This window comes from Malurus melanocephalus, unplaced genomic scaffold (assembly GCF_030028575.1).
Source record: "Malurus melanocephalus ecotype Western Australia unplaced genomic scaffold, MMel_1.1 scaffold_142, whole genome shotgun sequence".
In the NCBI taxonomy this organism is placed as follows: Eukaryota; Metazoa; Chordata; class Aves; order Passeriformes; family Maluridae; genus Malurus; species Malurus melanocephalus.
Genome location: NW_026623374.1, coordinates 979919 through 1000808, shown reverse-complemented (window position 1 = coordinate 1000808; position 20890 = coordinate 979919).

Below are 20890 nucleotides of genomic sequence, written 5' to 3'. Positions count from 1 at the left end.
SATCYGATAATTTGTCTTSAATTTTTTATCAYTGTMACATGGCCCTTTTTTTCTTCATCTCTATACAATTCTCACAAATCAATAAATAAAATAAGGGTATTTGACCAGTACAGATAAACAGAGATTGGATTTTTTCAATACATTTTAGTATTGATTTTAGACTTAGAACTTCATAAGTTTTACTCTTATTCCTGAACCCGCTCTCTTCCTCAAAGTATCTTTAGGAGACTAAAGGAGTATTCCTTTTTTTTTTTTTCTTTAACAGATAATGTCCATGTTCATCTCACTCAAAGGCACTGTGAGAACAAAATATAAAGTTCAGCATTATGCAATAGAATATGAATAAAACTAATGTTTATCCAAGTATGACCTTTACAGACTAATGTTGTAACTCTCTTCATTAGGATAACTGAGTTTATAAGCAAAATAATATATATAAAGATTCACACTTTATCTACCTGAACAATAATATAACATTTTGTGTGATGGCATATGGGAAATAAAATAGAGAGAAAAAAAAATATGATTTGCATGAATATTGTGGAATGACTGCAGCCTTGGAAAAGATAACAGGCAAGACTGATGGGAATAATACTTGAAGGGTCCAAAGCAATTCTGGGAAATTCCATAATCTCACTCAGAACTCACCTCATTTAATATTTTAAGGAGGGGGTGTGGGGGGGGGGGAAGGGTGACTAAGTTGAAAATAACATAAAACTGAGGCATCATTGCAGAAACAGCAAAGGAAGAGCAAAAATGTAGCATTCAGAACAAAATGGAAGGATTTGAATTGGCAACTGGAATAATAACAAGAGTTTAATGTTTAAGCAAATAAAATATAAAGATGAAAAAACATAAAAGTGCATTAGAGATAATAAAATATAAGCACCATGATAAACTATGAAGCAACATATACATTCCTAAGACATACATAAGACAGAAACCTCACTGTGTGAGCAAACTGACCTAAAAATAGCCACAAATGCAATTTAAAATTCAAATTAGGAGTTTCTAGCTCTCACTGCAACTAAATCCAAACAAAATCTTTCACTTTGAGACAAGAAAATCCTACTGGATTTATCACAAAGCTTCTGAGAGGGAAGAGAAAATGCAGTGCACACGTTGTGGCTTTCCTTGATAGCAGAGAAGGACCACATTTCTGCTGTCTCCCACTTCATGAGTTTTTATGTGAAACAGCTAGTTGAAAGCTAAATTCCACATCCATCAGGCTTTAGAATCACTGACTGCTTTACCTGTTCTTCATGAGAGTGAGACAGAAATAAGTGTCTTCAGCATCTTGCATTCCATATGGCACAAATATCTCCCTTTGCAGCATCACAACTAATTGGACAGTTAGAGAAGAAATAAGTCAGCATCATCATGAAGTCTTCAGGATCTTGCCTTTTTTGTTAAGCAAACATGAAAAATGACTGTAGATATGAATAGATATAAACATTTGTTGGTRTATATCTTTCAGGAACCGCAGCTCTTTTTGCCTCTGCAACATAGGATTTCTGAGAAATAATAGCTGCATTTGACAAACAGTGCCACACACTTCAGTAATCAGCACAAAGCATGACTCCTGGCAGGAGTGTCAAAGATTTTATTACAAGCATTTCATTTGCCTTGTAGCTTCAGAAAAGCATATGTTGTGTTCAGGCAACAGGTTACAGTTTTTTGTTGTGTTTTTTTTTTTTGTTTGTTTTCTAAGACCTCTTGCAGGGTTATTTCTTTCATTAAAAATAAAAGAAAAAGTATGAACTGATGTTGAATGAATGGGTTTATACTAGATTTTTATCAATGTTATTAAGATCAGTGTGTGAACCTTGTTAGAACAATCTCCTCCAACACAGATTGCTTAAATATAAAGCTAAACCAAGCATTTTACTATTCCAACCTGATAACTGAGGATGTTCTATAGAAAAGGTCACCAAATACATCAAATTAATGAGTGGAATGTGAAGAGCGACCTACAGATAGGAAAAATATGAGCTTGCTCTTGATCTTGTAAAAATATTTATTTATGATAATTTATGTGGACAGAAGATCTTTGCTATATTTTTAATTTCAACAGAAATGAATGATGTGTCTCTCTAYATATATCAGAGCACTGCAATAACAGCCATATCTGATATTTAGTTTTCTRAAAATGGGCTTCCTGAGTAGGGTATTGGGTAATGCAGTCACTCATTTTCTTTTGCCTGCGTTTTATAAAAGAGCAACATGTAAAAGCAAGGTTAAGATAACTGTTTATCAAACCAAAGACCATTATATATTATGTGCATCTACCTCAGCACAGCAAGCTAAAGAAAATGGAAAGGAGGTCATAAAAATTTGTGCAAAAATTAGATCAAAACCAGCAGACTGGATTATATGAAAACATAAAAAAGGTCTCATGGTTCATCAGTGAAGTAAGACCTCAGCAAAGCAGACTTATACTGTAATCCAAGAAAAAAAGCTTTTAAAACAAGGCAGGTTAAGATGAGGACTTGAGATGAAATAGCTAAATCTTGATCGATACAAGTCAGGAATGAATTAAACTGGAAAAATGTCATTTACAAGACAAAGGAATTAATTGTTTAGGAGACCTTCATATGGATATAACCTGAARACTGTATTTACTTGGATTGCTTTCTGTCCTACTCTTACAGTCCTATTTATGGAGCCTGTCAGTACCATGACAGAGACTCAGATAACCTGAATGATGAAGAAATGTCAATCTGATGCTGTGGCCCAGAAGTTCAAAACACAAAGCTTGTATCAACATCAAATCATTTTCCCTGAACCTGGTTGTTTCTTGTCAATCTTTAAAGCATTATAACGGATCATACAATAGACAGGATCATGGTCATTTTTAGTGATGTCAAATGAATAAGAAACTGCAGGGTCTTTAAGATGCTCAAGTGAGTTGACTCCTGTCTTTTGGATCTCCAGCTGGATCTCCTGTGATCTGTGCACTCAGTAAACACCATCAGGACCAAAGCTGAGCATGTTCTGTGTCACGGTGAGGAGTCATCAGCTCCAGGACAACGGAAGACATTTCTTGAAAGTAATCAATAGCTTCTAGGAGGAAAAKCACACTGCAATACCTTCACCTGCTGTGAAACTCAAGTTAAAAAGAAAGCAAAAAGCATCCCAGAGATTCKAAGTGGTCTGTGAAAATGCTGAGTGGCCAGGATTTTCAGGCATAAAGTCACCTCCTCTCAGCAAAGAGCTGGTGTGGCCYCAAAGTGTGGCTGACTGGAATCACTGCTGAAAGCTGCTCGAGGTTGGACAGGGAGTTACACAATGCCCCATGTACAGCGTAACCATTAACGTCCCTCTAATGATCTCTGCTTCACCTTTGCCATCAGAAGGGATAAAATTCTCTTCTTACACTCTTGTTTTGTGAGCAATGATGTATGAAGGGATGAGAAAGAAAAAGAGTGGTTGGTGTACAAGGAACTGAGAGAGTGACAGAAATTGCATTGRGACACTAATCACCTTGGATAAGGTGTCAGTGGCTCCTGAAGAGAGGCACCACAATCATTCCTGGTGCTCTGGGCTGCCTGCAGCTGCACTCTCAGTTCTGCTCCCTCCACATTGCTGGAAGATGTCCTTGGCCATTCTTCTTCCTTTGGAAAGATGTGTGTCCCTTTGCCTCAAATATACTCTGTTTTGTTTCACCTATGTACAAGTCTAATCTAGCAAATCTTTCCTTTAGGGAGCATCCCAAATGTCTGTAAAGTTGGTTTGGGAGAGAGATGTCTGTGTGCCTGGCTCTCTTAGCTGAGCTATCACCTGGAGAGTTACTTTTCCCATTGCTGATTTTTTTTACCAAACACACAATGGAAGGCAGTTTTGTCAACTTTTACTCTGTCATAGTTTTCTATATTTCCCATTATCTTCTATATTTCATTTATTTCCAGCTGCGTGATGACCAACAGCTTAATTGAAGTGAGAAGGAGGGAAAACATGTTCTTTGTATGAAATTGTCTTGTGAAAAACTTAAAAATAGTAGCAGCAATAAAGGGGACAATGATTTAATATCTGACTTGATCCTGTTTTCAGTACTCTACCAATCTCTTTTCCTATATGCTTGTGTTGTAGCTTCATCTGGTTGTTTTTAGCCTATTTACCCTTAGGAAATATTTCCTAATTAGCACAGTAGTGAAAAAAGAAATGACCTAGCAAGTGCTAAAGTATACCTTAGGATGGTTTCAYAATTGATACAAAACTGTCATCACATATCATGCTTATATTGTTTTCCTCTKCTGTAAGGATTTACACTTCAGATACTTTCTGTTTTCATAACAAGCCTCATAAACCCTTCAGGAACAAATTCGGTGCTTAGCTCACGCCAATACAAATTAYGATGCCTTTCATTCACTGTCAAACTTCAAAAAAACCCACACAGCCAGAAAAGCAGATAGATAATTTTACCTATGCCCCTTAAAAATGAAATTAAGCCCCCTCTTTAGAAATCCTAGAGGTTGCTGACATACCTGTAAACTCTAAATAATTTATTAGGAGCAAAATACCAAAACTCTTAATAAAGAGGTAAAACAATGAGCAGTGGGGTCCTGTGAAATTTCTTACTACACCTGCATTGCACACAGACTAATCCAGTGTGTTTATTCATGAAGAAAAYTGAGACTGTCCCAGACTCACCATTTTTAATTTTGACTATTTTTTTCTTCCAAAGTTGGAGCCGCCTCTCTCAGAATTGCTGCACTAACATCTGTGTGCTTTCAGGGTATTTGTGAATAAGTTTTCATATTCAGCTGTTGCATATTCACATTTTCCATGTATGCAAGGGAGTTTAAATACATATGCAGTAATTTCCAGATGATTTTAAGTGCYATAGGAGGCAAAATTTTAGAAAAAAATCTAAATACAGTATGATAGGGATATTGGGACAAGTTTACTTAAAGAAAAAGAGAATAGAGTTTATAGAAATCAGAGACTTGTGAAAAATAATAATGAAAAACACCTCTTTCTTCAACCCCTATTCTCTCTAGCTCAGCTGGCAAGGTCCATTTCTTGCTGCTGCAGAGAAATGTTGTAAACACTCAGAGCAGTATATCCTTTTTCAGGTATGCTGTTGATAYTGCTTGTGAACCCATTGGCATGACAAACAGGAGGGATTTCAGGAATGTTTGCACTGCTCATTCCAGACATACAAGTAGATACTATCAGAAACAGATGACAGGATTTACCAAGTTATGTAAGGGGCAAGGAATCTGGAAGTGCTCACTGTGACAGAAACTCAAACTCCAAACACAGGGCTCTCATTTCAGGATGTTTCACTGTCTTCTGCAGCTGGTCAGCACTGCTCTTTGTCTTAAATTCATATGGCTGATGTAACCATTTTAAATTCGGAAAAAAACCCCCAAAAAACCACAACAAATCGAGTAATCAGCTCTCAGCAAAGYACACAGGATGGTAGGAGACAAACTGAAGCTGTTTGGAAGGTGCAGTGCATACACATGCACATGTACACACATCACAAACATAGCTTTGGCTGAAGTTTTCTTTCCTTGAGTTAACTATTTCCATTGACTGTGCTAGAGCATGGTTTTGCAGTTGCCCTGAAAAACCTCTAAAATAAAAGTTTCTTTCATATTTATAGTTGGAGATATTTGTCACAAGATCAATAGATTGCCAAGGAACAGGAGTTGTCCAGCAGGGAGGAGAGGCCACCATAAGACTGTGGCAGCTGCTTYCTGTTACAGAGCATCCCTAAATTTCCTCTCAGGGGCAGGGCAGAGCTGCAGTCACTCTTCCTGCTGCAGGGAGGATTTCAGGTTGWCTCTCCATGGCTGAGCTCTGGCYGSTTCAGGGTGCACAWAAGATGTGAAATTGTCTGCCACACWTCTTATGAGGCMCARMATRTAGSGGTGCCATATGATAGAACACAACTCCAAAAAAGCACCACCCACAGGAGCTCACGGTGGCTGAGTGGGGTTTCTGTCAGTATGCTGCAAAAAGGACAAAGGAACAAAAATTAAATTAAAATCACTGCCTGTGATGGTGTTCAGATGAATGTTTCACTCAAGGTTGCTAGATGCTGCACAGAGGTTGCTGTCTTTCYCCAAGGCAGAGCTGTGCTCCTCCTCCCTTTGATAAATGTACTTTTTGTTCTAGAAGRCTGCATTTTCATTTTTATAGAAGTTAAAATAGAAATATGAAGATCTTACACAGAGGAGAAAGCAGTAGTTTTATGATAATAATTTTGATTTCAGGTGTACAAATTCCCTATATCTGTAAAGGGGATTTTGCTTTATCCAGCCTAATGAAAACAATGAAATCTTTACAGAACCTTGWAGAACAGGAATGGACTCTGTTCTGAACTCAATCCTGCACTCCTCAAATGTTAAAATCATTTTCCCATTTATTCAACGGTAGAGGCAGGTACAGCAACTAAGCCAGTAATCAAAAGCAGCTACTGTATTAGGACAAATTAATGTCTCCATGTGACCCATATCCTTAAAAATTCCTGTAATCTCATGAAATCAAAACTCCTGTTGCAAAAGTAAATATGGAACTTCATGCAGYTGATAATGTCTGATTATGAGAATGTGCATTTTGTATCAAATGATCAAGATGTTTTTCTCTGCTATCTTTATGCCTGACATTAGGACAAGGCAAGTTCCATCAAGAAGTAAGATATGTATTTTAATATTTCTAAAATACATCACATAAGTATGGCAAGTAAGATGGCTCTATCCCATCACTTCAGGAGCTCAGGGACATATCCAACATTTACATCCTTTTGTGTTCACTTTTTCTCTTTTATATATATATATATATATATATATATATATATATAAAATTCTTTATTGTTACAATGTTAGATCACAAAAATGGGAGTTCTTTTTTGCCTGATAAGGCTGTGATTTATTGCCATAGATCAAATATTTATTAATCATTTGAGCTCAGGATATGAAATAATTTTTCAAGTTGTCCAGCTGAGCCCATCCAGYTAAATTTTTCCATCAATTGTAAGAGATGGTGTAAAGTTGGCCCTGAATGTCAATCTGTCTTCAGGACCAGTTGTAATTTCAGTCTCAACCCTGCATCAATGCTTAGACAGTGAGTTATGAATTTTCAGTCTTCTAGCAGAACAAGTCCTTCACAAGTTCACTTCTGATAGCAGAAATAAGATCAAGCAGAACTTTCTTAGCTTGATAAAATGTTTCTAATTAAAGACAGAACAAACAAACAAATATTAAAAAAACAAAGAGAACCAAACAAAAATACCCAAACCAAAGTAAACCAAAACCAAAAACAAACAAAAACCACCAGACATTTCTTCCTGAGATGGACCTCTTATTTCTAGGATATCAAGCATTTCTGATTTTAACTGTATTTCCTCTTAATTTTAATGATATTACTTTTTCTTACTGGAAATGAATTTATTTCTGCAGACTGGGAAGTCTTGCAAGCAAATTCATTCCCTTAATAATTCCCAAGGGCCAAATACAAAAGCCATTATCAACCTGGTTTCTGAAGTGATAGTTTTAATATTAAGAAATGCCATTAGTACCTAATTCAATTCCATAAAATATGATTAGGTAAATGATAGAAAACAATCACTTAAGTACATTGCTTTAAACTGATTAAATTAAGAAAAAAAGAGATTTTTTTTGAAGTACAAGATTCAGATTATGCTATTACAAGGGTCCATTCTAGTGACAAGCCTTTGATAAAGAAACAAAAAATCATCTCCTTAAAACTTTTGGAGAAGTTCTAGACATGCTGTCACAGGAACCCTAAACTTCCTAACATAAATGAAAGCATCTAACTGTATTAAGCATGTCTTTACTGAGGCTTGAATTTCCTAGGAATTTCAATTGCATTTTGCACCAGTATACTGGTAGAATGACAGTTATAATAAAAAAATATGTTTTGTTTGGAAAAATATATGATAGTATGTTAGGGACAAAAATTTCATTTGAACACCAAGTTACTTTTTTTTCCAAATATTTTTACATAGTTATTCTTTTAAAAAAATGATCAGTTGTCTCATTTACATACATCAAAACCCCACAATATAGAGTACTTTTAAACTAAAGCAGTGAAAATTAGATAGCCATTCATAACGAAGTAAGGAAGTTACAGCAGATTAAAGAGGAAATATCCTACCTTTCAGCTTTTTTTTTTTTTTTTTTTTTTTTTTTGTTTTTTTTTTTTTTTTTTTTTTTTTTTTTTTTTTTTCAGATCCAGAAAAAGATCCTCAACTAACAATACCCATCTTTTTGGCACCACAGATTATTAACCAGTTTACTTTTTTATAATGCCATCAACTGAGTAACAATCTTTAAAAAAATATCATCTGTCCAAAATAGTTCCACTTACTGTAACAATTTTATATTTATTGAAAACAAAACCTTTCATATATTTTTCAATCCTCCTGTTGCAGCCCCATACACCATTCTATAGTTTGTGAGATTGGTCATCTCTTCGTTAAGTAAAATTAAAAGGCAATATACAATAATGAAACAAGTGGAAATAGAACCTCTGGTAGAGAAGAATAGAGTAAGATAGGATAGGATAGGATTAGGATAGGATAGGATAGGATAGGATAGGATAGGATAGGATAGGATAGGATAGGATAGGATAGGATAGGATAGGATAGGATAGGATAGGATAGGATGGAAAATAAAAGAATGGAACGGAACATGTCTATTGGAAGGAACCTACAACACTCATCTAGTCCAACTGCATGATCAATTCAGGGTTGARTAAAAGTTAAAGCATTGGACAATARGGRCATTRTCCAAAKGCYTCTTAAACATTGACAMGTTGTGCATTGATCACCTCTTTAGTAAGCCTGTTCCCGTGCTTGACCATCTTGTGAAAGAAATGTTTCCTAATTTGCAGTTTAAACCTCCCCAGCACAGCTTTATTGCAAGRTTTTTTAATTTAAAGAAACACAAACTAYGGGMCCTCTCTGATCTACTTTTCKATYTTTAAAAACAGTAATAATGYRTTTTATTATTGTKTTCTTGTTTTCATTTTCTGCTGSCTAGTTTAGCCTAGCTCTTTCCAAMTTGAAAATATCTGCACTTMTYRATTAAAGATTGTATTCAGAGAATAAACATTCCTTAGTATTTTGGTATCAGTCAGCAAAAAGAATTATTGATGGCTGTACCATCATCACAGCTTAAATGCTGTTGCTGTTAAGCACTATATTATTTCTTCAGAAAATGGACCATTGCCTTTCTGAAGAGTTTYTGTGTGAGCCAATTTCTCCAGTAACAGTGATGTGGTGGTCAGACACAATCCAAGAGCACTCCATCTGTAAAGGAACTCCCCAGCTGAGCCTGCCAGGGGTACAGACCTCACACAGGGATTTGCAGKCAGGGATTTGCTGTCATCTCTCCACCTGCTACCTCTGGTCACACTCCAGAGAGCTGCCTCCTTTGCCCTCTTCTCAGTAGTGGATTCTAGCTCTGAAAGCAAGCTGAATTGCCCTAGACAAACCCACAAAGCCTCTTTTCTAAATGTAAAGTGTGACTTGAGATATCTTTTYGCACCACATTCTTGGCATCTCCTCCTGTCTGTGTGGCTGCGCATTCCTACRCAGATAACTCATATTCCCTCTGCCTGTCTGCAGAACAAGGGCTTGGCAACGTCTCAGCACACACGAGTGTTCTTCCTCCCAATCCCATCTCTTGCAAAGTCTGATTGACACAGGAACTGCCACGCTGTTATCACACTGTATTAGGGGCCAAATCAGAGCTTCTTCATCTTCCTGCAGTGACTGTGTCCTCCYGACCGTGTAGGCACAAGGAAACGCTCACAAGCCTCTCTAAGTTTTTGATACATCCATGGCAATGAATGGGGAGTTTTTGGTACTGGGAGTCAATAAATCTGCCTGGCATTCAGATGCAGATCTGTCAGGCTGGGTCTGCTTCTYGTGAGCAATTTCAGGGCTTTATACCGGCTCGTAAACCTGTAAAGGCAACTGTCTCAGTTCTCATCTTTTTTATGGTTTGGGCTTTTGTCGGGTTAATGGATTATCTGATTTGAAAGAATTATGCTTTATGGCATTTGTGCTTTTTTGGATTTAATAGATTTACCAAGTAATTGTCTTTCCCAGTCTGTGGGATATTTTTCCTATATAGATATCCTTCAATACAGTTAAATATTTCATTGTGCAGATTGTTTATATTCAAAGCAAGTCTGCTTTACTGTTCTGAATATCTCTGGAGGTGGGCAAAATTTAATAGTGTACCTTTGCTCTTCGTAGCTACATGAATAATCACTTTTATAGATACTTTGCTAACATTATACCACCTCACATATTTGAAAAAGAGAAATCTTGATAGTATCAAATACTATTTACAGCTAACTTGTTTGCAGTATATAAAAGASATTGCTGGTTAGAGAAAAAACTTTACTCATTTCCTAAGTTTCTGAGGTGTGCAGACAAAAAAAAAGACATAAATAGATGTTTTTTGCTGTAATGGGATATTCGTAAGGTAATGTTTTTCAGTTACCTAGACTGCTTGTGAGTCGGCACATTTCAGAATGTCAGTGGTTGAGTGTACAGGAGAAGTGAAAAGCTGTGGAAAAAAAACAACAAAAAACCCTCAAAAGGCTGCTGTGGTTGACTGTGCTCTTTGCAGGGTGTCAAACTAGGTGGTCTCCAGAGGTACCATCACATCAGTGATTCTGTGACAGTAATTGTGTAGATCTTAAGTTCAGAGAATATCTATGTGCTGATTACTTTTCTCCTTTTTTTTCTTTTTCTGTAGGAGAAACTGTAATTCTGTCTTTAGTGAAATTAATTCCTCTATTTACAATGTATTTCTTCTTATGCTTTCAAGAGAAAACTTGAGTTCAAAGGGTTTTGTTTAAGAAAAGGAAGAGAAATCATAGGACATAGGAAATTTARCATCTGTGGCACTTACCACTCCTGCAGCAATTCAGACCTAACTCTGCCTTGGAATTAGCACACCCTCAGCGTGATCTCTGTTTGAACACAGAGCAGAGAAGATTGTTGTGATTTACATCTGACAGCTGGGATTGTTCCCCAAGGAGTTCAGTCTGGAGTCAGTGTCTCCAAAGGATTGATGACCACTAAAGCAATGGCATTATTAAATCTAAACGGGAAAAAAGCCAATGTTTTACAAGTGACCATTTAATTTGGAAAGAAAGCAGCACTGAAACTCTCACCCCTCTTCATCATGTAATTACACTTTAGACAAAAAGTTGGTTCCAGTTGCCTTATAAGGCTCCAACAAAAATAGTGTGCAGCCAGCCCAGGATATTTCTGTCAACCTTTAAAAGCTCATTCAGCTCCATTGTAGGATTAAGAATGTTTTTGTGAGCAACAGGGAAGTCTTGAACTAACTAAGGGCTTAAAAATTAAATWAATCCTTAATTAAAGCACAGCCTCTTCACCTTTTTCTGTCAAGCATAGAATGTCAGAAAACAATTGACTACGTGTAATTGAACCAAGTGTTTTTCTCATTAACTTTTAAATTTTGTCCTTAAACTAAATGTCTGTTATGTGGAACTACAAGATTTTTCTAATCATACTTATTTTTACATTTATGAAGCAACATTGGCTTTGAAGAAACAATAGAATCTAGCATTTTCATAGCTCCTCTCCAGTCAGAGAAATATCACAGACCTAAACTAGACAATGATSTGCTGAAACATGAGGAGAGGGGAATAAAACAAGGTGCTGTTGGTTTTATCTTTGCTTGTTTTTCTTTTAAAATACTACAGCACTGTTCTCCTACCCACAGATTGCTCATTAAAATGATGCAGACCAAATGAATGATACATGAACATAAAAACAAGGAGGTTGTTTAGTAAAGACCGCTGATTTTCTATTCCCCTAAACTCACACTTTACAAACTCACACAAATTCACATGAAATGAATGCTTTCATGTATTTTTCAAAATATTTATTACATTTCTCTATCTTTAGAGGAAGAAAACACTAAAAGTAGGGCACTAAAACAAGGCATCAAGTAAAACCCACTGTGGGTGAGTGTGTTTAGAAAGCCACGATAAAACAGAGGAACATCACCAACAGTTGACTGAAGTAGCTGGAACCATGAATACATCAGGAGCTGTGGGCCTGACTCTCATCAGCAGAAGTCAGTGGAGACAAGAGTGAGGTGATGCACCAGATTTCATTATGGATGCAAATGTGGGTCTCTTTTTTTAATTTTATGTTATTCCTGGAGAATCTTCCTGGGGAGCTGCTGGTCCCATCTCCCTAATGTAAGGGAGTCCACTGAAAAGTGARAGATAAATAGAGTGCATATATGAGTCTGTGGATTTAATAGGATCAGACTATGCAATTTGGGAACAAGCTTCTTATTTCATTACCTCTGATTGCTCCAGTAACAGATATTTGCAGGTTATCTGAGGAAATAAAAGGGAAAATGGAGAACAAAAGAAAAAACCATTGAGATGCAAGGAAACAACTATGGTTCTAAAAAACATTGATCTCAAGCTGAAAAATCAAAATCTAAAATTCCAGAATCCACCTGAAAGATCTTTTCTTAGAGTAAATWTAAAAAAAAAAAAAAAAAAGTAAAAAGATAATTTAACATGGGATTCATCTCATCTGATTGCAGCTGTCTAAAATTTAGGCAGATTTAATTTCTGACCTGGGCTATAACACACTGAGAGATAAGCAATTTCAGAGTCATTAACTGACARAATTATAGACATGGTTTAGGATAGAATGATTTTCTTCTGAATGCATTTACCTCTCATGAGTGCCTTTTAGAGAACCATAAACATCAGGCTTGTACTGGACAGTCAACATTTCCATTTAGRGAGAGATTTTGTGTTATACATCCAACAAGATTCCCAGAGAATCAAACATGTTATCACGGAGTCACTACAATTTATACAGAGGAATAATTCTCAAAACTGAGAATTGTTCTTACCAGGTGAATCTCAGTGCACACAGAGAAACAAGCATAAAGGAAATTAATTTTCATAGTAGCAATATCAAACCTCACAAACTCTTTGAGTACAGTGATTGCTCTGATCATGCGAGTCATCAAGTCTCACCATTGTTTTAGTCTATAAACAGACATAGCTGGCATTATTACAACAATTCCTAGTGAGGCTGTAATGTAGTTATAACTACTCATAGTTGTTTCAAACACAAATCTTTCCCCTAGAAATTAAATTTGGAAAGAAGTTAATTTTATTTAAATTATTTTAGAGATCTCTAATGCCAATTATTTCTGATTAAATTAAATTAAAAGGAAAAAAAGTAATCTGCTTGATCATGCAATTTCTTAAAATTTAGACTCCTATCATCATTGTTTTCAAAAAAGCAGCAATCTGAATTGTTCAGGAGTGAAAATGTCCATTTAGATTTAAGCTCTATGTAAATTTTTTTTTAACTTCCATAAAAGTATCATTCAGTAATTTGCAGAACAAAGAATCATTAAAGCTTTTTGAAACATCCAAATTTCTGCATGTAGGCAAAACAGCTGGCAGTCAGTTGATTTTGCATAATTAAATCCAGTATGTCATGGGCATGTGCAGCTTTTAGTTGCTGTGGGGGGGATAGAGSAAGTTTTCTTCTAAAAGGTAGTTGACCACAATCAAATATTTCAAGGTCAGTTAAAGACACTAAAATAAAACAATTGCAGGTAACCTGGAGCTTTCAATGGTAATGAACTCTATTGAATAGCTGTGAAATGGAACAGATACCTTTCTATATGTGCAATAGGAAGTTTAGTACAGGTAATTGCTCAAAATGAAGGGATTGATGTGTTCTTTCTTGTATACACCACATATTCCTGGCTGATTGTTATATTTTCATTCTGAATTCCCAGTATTAATGGAAGACAAATAATAATTTTTGTATSGGCCACAATTCCAAAGCTTGCACCAACCTGCCCACACAAATAGGTGGGGATATCTCGAAAGCTGTGAGCAGCAGAGAAAGGGTGTGTAATGAAAGGTGTTCATGTCATTGGTGAGTGTCACMAAACAATTCCCTCCTCCAGCTGGAAGTCCTGCAAGTGGGGAAACTCYCTCTCCTGAAAGCTGATGCACAACGGGCTTGTGCCCAAACCTCCAGGGTCAGCCAGGAGCAGATGAAGAAAGGATTGAAAACTCTGATGGAAGAACAGGAATCCTGTTCTACAGGACTCCGATGAGCTGCTGTAGGTTGGTGGATGGTGAAACAGGAGTGGAACATCCCTTTTGAACCAAAGAGGAGAATCAGAGGAAAACGGGCTGGAGAGCTGAAACACATCACTGTGAAACAAGGGAGATAATTTTGCTTTTGTGGCTATATCTAAAGCATTTTAAACCATTTTAATTTCTCAAAAGGGAAATGAAATAAATCTGTTATTAAGTTTATATGAGAACCTAACAAGCTAGTAGAACACCCCCCAGTGATTTACATGAGATGGTCTTATTATTCATGGATCACTGACATGATAGAGCATAATGACATCTGAAAGAGTACTTGGAGACCACTATTTATTGTCAATGAGCAGTTAAGAAGCCCTTAGCTTTTTGGAGCCTCAGTTTATTGTGTCAGTCTGTGGAGAAACAGACACTAAAGGCAGCAATATCTCCGTATGATGAAGCCAACTGGCATCCTAACAGCATGCCTGCTCATATTGCACTTGGAAGGGCTTTTTATTCATGACCAGCTCTGTGTGAAATAATCCYATTTTTCATTATATTGCTGCGTGTCCATCTCTTGGAATATTAATATACGAGCTTGAATTCAATCAGCTCTGCATGTAGAACAACTAAGTTTTTAATTCAGAAAAATTTTCACATATTTCACAAAAATAGACTTAACTGCAGTGTAAGCATGTAAGTGTTAATGACTGCTTTTTTGAGCTTCAAAATTACTGTGAATAATGCAGCATTTTAAACTGCCATGTTCACTTACTGTCCCTAACTGTTAAGGGGAGGTGATAGCCTCACTTGCCACCTAGTTAGATTTGCAAGAAACCACCTGCAGGCTTTGCTGGTGTTGTCACTAATTGTTTTAAAAACTCTTTGAAATTAACTGCAAAGTCTTTTCACTGTCATCCTTCTACTGCTTTCCCAGAAAATGTCCTTTGCCATAAACCAGAGAATCTGTCTTAAATCAGGCCAGGGATGTGATACTAACAAGTGGGAAGTAATTCCCTATGCTTCCTTAGTTTCCCCTATGACTAATTTTTGTGCTGTATGATTTTCAGATTTTAAGCACTGTGAGGGAAGGACAATCTGTTTGCACAATGTCTTGTGTTGTGAGATATATTTCTTCCTGACTGTGGTTGTTAAGTAGTATCACAATATATCATTACAATAACAAAATCTGTCTCCATAAAGAGCTGCTGATTCAAACATCTGTGTCACCCAAACATTGTGAAATCCTGCCTCCAAAATCCTGGCTAAGATGTCAGATGTGTCTTCAGTGGTCATTCTTTTCCAGCCAGCAAAACAGTTCTGGTGCACTGTTTAGTTTCGTCCATGTTTTTTCAGAGTTTTAAATAAAAGACATAATCAAAAATTATTGTTATTCCCTACAGGTTTTGGTTCAAAACCCTTGGGAGTAAATTCTTTCCACTGATTTATGTGATCTGAGATAAACCCCAATATCTGGGGATTGTAGAGCTATTATGCCTGTAGGATAGATCTCTGGAAATCATTCTCTTTCTCGTATTAGTAGCTGATTCCATAGCATAGCTTATTACATACAATTGCCTTGTAGACCCAACTTCTTTTATGTGATAATCATTACTGAACTATGTCAAAGGACTGCTTAAATGTTATGAAACATTTAAATAACACAAGTAAGATGCTCCCCATAGTAAAAAAAATAAACAAAATCCAAGGACTRAAATATTTCAAAATGATTGGCAGAATTTTGTAAAAATAGATGAAAAAATCATGTCTATCATAAACAGGAAGGTGTTTTCTTATGGGACAATTAAACAGCAATGACTTCCAATCAAGATACCAATTATTTCTATTCAACCAATGAAACTGTGATTCTGCCTGCATTACTTACATTTGTCCTCTTTTATTATTAGGATGTGGCGTGGTGCAAGAAAGAGTGACACAATTCTCCCAGCTCCAGACCAGACTATAAAATTCCTTATTATTTAATTTCTCTAATTTCCTAGTGAACTTTATCTCCTGATTCCCATACACATAATTTAATATTGATAATCTTTCCTACATATGTAAGTTTTTTTTTTTTTTTTAAATGCAATTAATTAATTTAAATATGTGGAAGATGCAGATGCAAAGAGACCTAACAGTATCTGTTTAACACTGCATTTCCTCCCAGCTTTAGATTACAAAATGTGATCCTCTTTAATCTCTTCATTTTCACTGATATTAAAAAAATGTGCCATGACACCACCWCATACTGAGATAAAATTCAGCCTTTTGGGTGACAGATTTTGGAGTACTGATAATGGTGGCAAGGATCCCTTTCTTCTTTCTCTAACCACTTCTCATGTTTTCTGAGGCAATCTCTCTGAAATCTTTTCCCTTGATGGATCACGAATCTGAGATTTCAACAAATAATGGAAGCTGTAGAGTGATTTTCCATCACTTGATGTTGTGATGCACAACTTCTCCCTTCATCAACTCCCTTCAGAATGACCCCTGCTGGAGAAAGACATTGGGCTGTAGASAAACAGTAATGCCAAGTATTGAAGAACAGTTCTAAGACAGAGGATGACAAAAAGAAGAGAAGCAGAGCTGGTTTTGTGATAATGTGACATTATTGACACCTAATTATCTGTGCAGTAACATTGACACTCACAGATGGAACCCCAGGTGGATTATTGGTGTAATTCCAGTTACAGTCTGGATGGAGACTAACCTGTGACCTTTTGTTCAGTTTCAACCAAATTTATTTAAAAAGTAAATTCTTTAAAAGACGTGTGACTATCTGTGAAAACATAAATGATGCACTGAGTGGACAGTATCACTAACTAATAAAGTAAATTGACACTTTTCTTTGTAAAATATTATTTTTGATCCATGATAATGTCCCCAAAATATAACCATTGGAGCAGAAATAATGAATTCCACACAACTGCAGTASATTTGCTTTTCTAGCCTATTAGGAAGTGAAAGAACCAGTAGGAAGTATGATATATGCCAGGTAGCTGTCTACTTTCTTTTGTTTCATATTCAGAGGAGAAAATAAAAGGAAAGGGTAATAAGCAAGAATCTTCACCCTTCTTTTTCTCTAGTACTCATTGTCTCAGTCTCATCTACCCCACCTTTATGGGTGATTGAACTCTAATCTTATTTATTTGAGAACTTCAGAGATTAAAAGAATATCTATATAGATATTATACAAACATCAGACTTCTAGGTGCAAAGTCATTGGGACTTGAAACTCTGAAACTACTGCATGGGTTAAAGTGGTAAGTTAACTTGGCACTCTTGAAACAGAGCACCTAGACTTCATCAGGAGAAGATTCTGGCTATCATCATTTTTTTTTTTTTTTACTGTGGAATATCAAATAAAGTTGTTTTATTGAAACACTGACAATTTTCATCATTTGCAATAAACTCTGCTCCACCTTAGCACACATTCAAGGTGTTCAGCACTAACTCCTCTATGTTAATTTACAGCCCAAATAACAGTGAGGAACAGATGTGTCATGAAAACCAGCAGTCATGGTTTGCACCAAAGGGCAAGCAGCTGTGCAATTCTAAACATTAGTCTTTTAGGCTCAAAGAGTTGTAAGGTCCTGCTTGTGCTCCAGGAATCCATTTACCAACAGGCTTTAACCACTACGATCCTTTGGAAAGGCTTCCTGATCACTAAAGAGACAAATATCTGCCAATCTGACAAAGCACTCCATGCATTCCTCAATTAACAGAATGTGAATCATCACATTCCTGACACTTTTTCATTACTGCCACTATTGCAGTTTCCCTTTGCCTCAGTTGACCTTGGGGAAAAGGCTGTCAGGGACAGGAAAGTGGTGATGTTTCTCTKCTGTATTTGGATGTTCTGAGAACAAGGTACTGGACAGGCGCAGTAAAAATTGTGCTTGAAGAGGGCACAACTACAGTGTTTTGCATTCATAGGTTTTGAGCTTCTGGGTACCATCTCAGAAAAATGTCAGCTGCTCAAAAGTTCAGTTAATTTTTGCTTTGGGCAACAGTTCATAATTATTTTTGGAGCCTGCATGCTTTACACTTGGCCAGTCCAGCTGAATTTCTTTCAGAAACTCTTTATTGAGGAATGCATGACCGCTGTAYTGCAAACCAGAGCATTAGCATAAGCTGTTTACAGTTATCCCTTAATGTCTGCAGAATAACACCCAGGAGAACAAGAATTCCCTTTGTATACATTCTTAGAAGTGCCAAGGTCTTTACAATTCTGCTTTTGAAGGACAGAAACAACAGAACCCTTCTCAGGCTACATTTTAAACATTATTTATTTGTTTTTAAAACACCTAAAGGAACTGGATCAGTGATACTACTGTATCCTATGCACTCTTGAACGGATTATTTACAAGGTGGTGCACCAGATACTCTTTATAATTGCCTTATGAGATGGTAGCTTTACTTTCTGCACTGACCCAGATGCTTTCTGAATGTGTATGTTATTTCCACTTCCTTCAGAACTTGTCCTTGACCCACCAGTGATTGGCATCAGGAGATTGTTTTTCTCATTGGAGGCACCTGATCTTTCAGTTCTCTGTGCTGTGCTTTCTGAGAYTATCTAATTTATTTGTTGTATGAGCTTCATGAAGTATTGCAACTCTCTGGCACCTTTGAAATTGCAATACCTACTGCGCATTTTCAGGTCAACTCTGTTTCTATCAAAGTCTGTTTATGGATTGAATTATTTTGAACACTCACAAACCATTCTCTTAATGCATCATTTAAACTCCCTCCAAACTGGCAATGCTCATTTAATTGCTTTAATCCWGTCACATATTCAGCAAATGTTTCATTTTCTTGATTTTATCTCTAAAAGGAGAAATGCTTCACAATCTTCAGTGGCTTTGGGGAGAGGTAATTTTACAGAAATTCCACAGTCTCAGCAAATGTTTTGTCTTTTGCTTTAATATCATCTACAATGCTGTGCTACAGGATATCGTTTTAGTGGCCATTACACTCAGCATAACAGCCACTTTTTATATAATATTGACATCATAAAATAAAGTTCAAGTCTTCCAGCACAGGAAGCAGAATCCTTCATCAAACTATCAGGCAAACTACTTTGTCCAAAATAACTGCACACTTTCTTCTCTCCTACACTCCAAAGAATGAAGTTACCCATAACACAAAAGTTGCAGACATCTGCACACCTGGACAAGCAATTGTTGTTTCACTGCATTCTGCAGAGTGATTCTGTTCTTGCTGCTGACCTGGCTTTCACTTCCAGGATACAAAACCAACAGAAATAAAAATTATGACTTAGAAAAGTGATGTGTTGCTGCTCTGAAAGATTTTTAAAGGTGCTGTARGGGCAGACATGGAAAGCAACTCCATCAGGTAATATGTCACTTCTGACTGCTCTAGGAATGGCTCAGTCTTTACTTACTTTTTCACATCCAGTGCTAACCACAGACATTTCTTATTTAGTCTACAGGACAAGGCAAATCTGGTGATAAAGTTGGGCTTTGGAATAAAGGATGGGATAGGGCACTAGATGTTACCCTTTTTGTGTGTATCCAGCACGAGGTTCAGGGGCTGAGATGCAGACGTTCCCATCCACCACGCTGCAGTGAGGAATGCAGYGTTCACACAATGCTACTCACCACTAAGTAACTTTTCCAGTCTAGTGCACAAAGCCAAATCAGTCATGGGCATTCACACTGAAGTACTGAGAAGGTTTCAGTCTGAGGGCCTCAAATACATCAGCTTGCAATTTATTGAAAGTCTGGCTGACAATTCATTTACAGTACATTTGCTGTATACACAATCACTTAACATGGATTTTATACAACGTTCAGGGCAGCATTCAGCATCTCATCGAGTAAAGCAGCTGCCTTTAGTCAACTGCATGCACTAGGTTTTAAAGCTCCTCTTACAACTGACAACTATTTGCCCAGCAGCAGAATATGCTTTCTATGTTTCTGTGTTTGGGCAGTTCAGCTGACTTGTGGATATCTCCTTTAAATGAGGTAAACAGCTCTCTGAATTCCACCAACTGTATTAAACAAATCTCCAGTGACTGAAGTGAGGCCCTCGGAACACTTATCCACAGAAAATTACAGTTTGGTATCTTAACCTGAGAGCTGAATCCATTTGTGGCCATGTGTTCTCACACAGTAATATCTCAGCTTTTTCTGGCCTTGGCTTTTTTATGCACTATCTTTAAAATTAGGATAATGTCTCTCCTTTACTGCTGAGGACCATTGTGAAAATGATGAATGATCAAATGCTGTAGGGAGGCTCATTGTATCAGAGTATAAGAAGGAATTTAATAATTACCTTTTCAGCATAAGTTTTAATATGTATGGGGAATGATACAAAGCAACAAGTAATGAAACAATTTTCTTCATACGAGTTTAATAAGGCAGAGACAAAGGAGTATATGATCAGATAGTTAATTATTTGGTCACAGTTCATGAATACAGAAACAGACTGTGCAGGCAATCTTCACTGCGGCATATCTTAAGTCTCAATTTTGCTTTTTCATCCTTAGTAACATTCTAAATGTACTTTTTTTACATATTTTACGTGCAGAACATTTATGGCTACATAAAACTTCTTTTTACTTCCAGGATTCTTCCTCACAAAAAAGCTAATCCTGTAGGTTTTCATAACGTTTTTATGTCTTAATTCACTACTAAGCTCAACAAACTCACAGCTCAAATTAGGTTATAAATGCTTTAAAAAAAAAAAAAAAAAAAAAAAAAAAAAAAAAAAAAACCAAAAAACAATTTAAACAATATTTGGTCTGAAAAAT